The sequence below is a fragment of the Chinchilla lanigera genome, unplaced genomic scaffold (genome assembly GCF_000276665.1).
Source record: "Chinchilla lanigera isolate Chin_1 unplaced genomic scaffold, ChiLan1.0 scaffold00001, whole genome shotgun sequence".
In the NCBI taxonomy this organism is placed as follows: Eukaryota; Metazoa; Chordata; class Mammalia; order Rodentia; family Chinchillidae; genus Chinchilla; species Chinchilla lanigera.
The window spans coordinates 5,745,561-5,749,085 of record NW_004955402.1 but is presented as its reverse complement, the minus strand read 5'-3'; the positions used below and the strand labels follow the sequence as shown (position 1 = coordinate 5,749,085).

The 3,525-nt window shown below is 46.7% G+C and overlaps 1 long non-coding RNA gene across 1 annotated transcript; it reads left to right on the top strand.

The window, feature by feature from the left end:
* The first annotated feature begins 6 nt into the window (after positions 1-6).
* Positions 7-1,525, top strand: LOC106149930. The gene is made up of 2 exons (XR_001236414.1): positions 7-140; positions 1,371-1,525. It is a non-coding gene; the product is annotated as an uncharacterized LOC106149930 (long non-coding RNA).
* The last annotated feature ends 2,000 nt before the right edge of the window (positions 1,526-3,525 follow it).

Genomic DNA, 3,525 nt, shown 5'->3' with positions numbered 1-3,525 from the left:
CCCGCCCGCACACAGGGAGCCCCGCCGCAGCGCCGCGTCCCCTGGATCGCGTTATCACACCCATTTTTACAAAATACACCCCTCACTTCATATCTGCTGTGAGAGCACGACCTTCGTCTAGGCTTGTGAGATTATGTAAGGTAATGCTAGCAACAGGTACATAAGTACGCGTTTTAAGAAATGGTATTATCTGCATTTGCTACGGGAAATTCTATATGGTCTCAGCTGACTTCATAACATTGACGGATGTTGGCCTAGTGCTTATTGAGAGAGGTGTTTATATATTAAATGTCTTTGGGGAGGTGTTCCCAAAAGTGCGGGGGTTAGTAGGGCTAGTGAACTCGACAGTGTAGGATACATGAGGACTGGAGGCAGGCGTATCCAGTTGAAGTGCTAAGTTGCTTATGTTTTGTAGACCTCAGTTCTCTGAAATGGACATAAGGAAGCACCTAGGGTGGGCACTTGTGGCAGTTCAGTGAAATAATGGCCATGTGTCTGCTTAGAGCGAGCATTACTCCGATGGCATTGAAGGGGCTGCGCCCTGACGGTACAGTCCGGGGGCAGCGGCAGAGGCAGGGGCAGGGGCAGGACCGGAACCAAGGGGTTGTGACTAAAGTTCATGCTCATCAACCTTGATATTCTGCTTCTGTATTCCTGTTTGCATAGCTCATAAAATTACCCCTGACCCTGTAGGTTTTGTGTTTATAGGAAAATAATAATGACAGCGGTCTAGCACAAGGATATGCTATTGATTAGGAAGCTCCCCTGCGGCCAGCAGTGCGTGGCGGCGGCCAGCGCTCGGTAGTGTCCACTGCTGTCCCCGGCGGGTAGCACACCTGCGGCTTCCCCTCATGCTGCACATGGTTGTCTTGTGTCAACACAGGCGTTTTGCATATGGCCAGGTAGAGTCTTCACTTGGTGGGATTGCCGTGATAAAGTTATTTGCAGATGTTCTCAAGCCCGGAGTCAGGGATTCCTGACAGTTAAGATCAGGGCCTTCCTAAATAGACACACTTTGATGGAACTGCTCCTCTCCCAGTGGCCCTGTCACTTCAGGTGGGACTCACGGTCTGACAGCCATGACCCTAGGGGACACCTTAGGTGCCTTCTGAGCAGCACCTGTCTCTAAGAACTGTCTGGTCTGGACACTGGACCCTGGGGGGTGCCAGGCCTGGCGCCATTACAAAGCAGCTCCAAAGGGGTGTTTGAGATGTCACGGTACCAGGGCTTTCAGATGAGTAGGGTTGACTTCCCCATCACACTGACCTTGGGCCCTCACGCTGGTAATAGAAGCAGGTGAGTGGGCCAGGGCCAGGGCCAGGTACAGGCTTTGAGAGGAGCCTGTGACCCGCTCCTCTGCTGTGTTGCAGCCTGGCGAGGAACAGGCCCAGGGTGCTGCTTCCCTGACAGCCTGTCCCTTGAAGACAAATGGAGCCGAGAGAGCAGAGCCGGCCACAGCCCAGCCTGAGTCCAGCCCAGCTCATCCACAGATCCCAGCTAGAAATAAAGGTTGTATCAGCACTGGGAGGTTGTGTATGCCGTTTCCTTACTGAGCAGAATCCACCACACCTGCAGGAGGAAAAATGTCCCAGAAAAGCGGCCGCTCTGAAAACACTGGACCAGCCAAGGTCCAACCCCGAAGAGGATGTGCATTCCACGAGTAACCTCAGAAATGGCTCTAGCACAGCACACCAGGATCGGTGCCCTCCTATTTTTAGAAAGCACAGAGTGTGATGGAGAGGCAGCAAGAGGAACTCATTTCTACTGGGAAATCAGTAAAAACTTCCCCAAAGACGTACATTTAAAACCCATGGAAGTCGGATGTGGTGGCTCATGCCTGTAATCCCAGCACTAAGAAGGCTGAGGCAGGAGAATCGCAAGTTTGAGGCAAACCTGGGCTACAGAGTAGGACCCTGTCTCAAAACAAACCTCAAGACCTATTGGATGAGACAGAGCTAGGCAAAGGGGAACTGTATTCCAGGCAGCGTGGGAACAGCTAAAAAAAATGGTGAAAGGACCCTGGCATGCGTCTGGCTGTGCCAGAGCACAGGGACCAGAGATGAGTAGGCATGAGACCCGACCATCAGGACAGCAGGGCCAGCACCTGCAGGACCCTGTGGTCTGCACTGAGGGGTCTGGATTTTTTGCTAAACACAGTGACAGCCATCAAAACACTTTCCTTTTAAACTAAAATTTATTTACATAAATGGTAATCTCCTAAGCAGAGTACATTGAGCTTTTGGAACAGGGATATGAATTTACGTTTCAGATGTCTCCATTTGGGAGACTGTCCATGTCGCACTGTTCCACCAGTCATGCTATGAGGAGCCTTGTGAAGACCAAGGACCAATGTCCCATCCTTCACTGCCTAGAAATAGAAGAAAACGAACAGTTAACTCCTACAACTCACTTAGATAAAACACTAGCAAGCACTATCCTAAGACTCCGCTTTGAGCAACTGTATGATGTCAACCACAACAGTGAAAAAATGAGAGAAAATTCTAAGATATTTTAGCTGAAAGAGGAGAAGTTGCTGGATCAATAAAGAGACTTGTTAGATAACAGCAATAAAAATACGATGCACTGAGAATCACGTAACAAGGAAACAGGTTATTGTAGAGCCACTTCTGTACAATATGTATTTATAACACATCCTAAGAATTATAGTTCCATGAAGTTTTCATTGGTGCAATTATATAATCACTTAATAAAACTCCCAAAGGAAAAAATACTTAAACCTCTTTTAGAAGAAAGATCAAATATGTGATTATTGTTTCTGAATCATTTCAGCGATACTACGAAGGACAAAAATACTGTACTAATTGTACTTCCTGCAAACGATAAAATGTAAACAATTTGTAAGATTCACATTTAAATAATCTCTGGTTATAACACATCACCCTAAGAAGTAACTATATCAAACTTCCATTCGAACTGTGATATAATCTCTTAGTAGCAATGAGAGGAAAATATCCAAGTTACTTTAGCAGAAAGGGAGTTGAATCAAAAGAAGGTGCTCAATATCTGCCAGGGCAAGGACATTAGGACAAACTGCGTCCTATGCCATCGTGCGGGGGAGGATGCTGTCTTGAGATGTATTTGGCCCCATGCAGGGACGCCTTGCGGGGGCTCGTTCCTGGAATATCATTTTCTTCTTACAGTCCTGCATTCCTAAAACTTCAGAATAATTTTCTTCCCTCTACCATTCGCCAGTTGCTAAGCTCAGCTACTTGCTGTACCCAGAGTCTTCTTTCTGGAGGACAACCTGAGATTTTACTTTTGCCTTTGAACAAAGAATATTTCATCCACTCTAGTAAAACATGTATTACGTTAATTTTAAAAATATGTTGGGCCGGGGATGTAGCTCAGTGGCGCTTCCTGAGCATGCTCAAAATCTTTGTACCTTGACAGTATTCAGGTTGGATTGCTGATAGATTTTAGGTTCATGTTGTTTAAAGGGAACTGTAGTAGCTGGTCAAAGAGCGATTTAAACAGCCCATAAATACAATATGCTTTAGTTTCTTA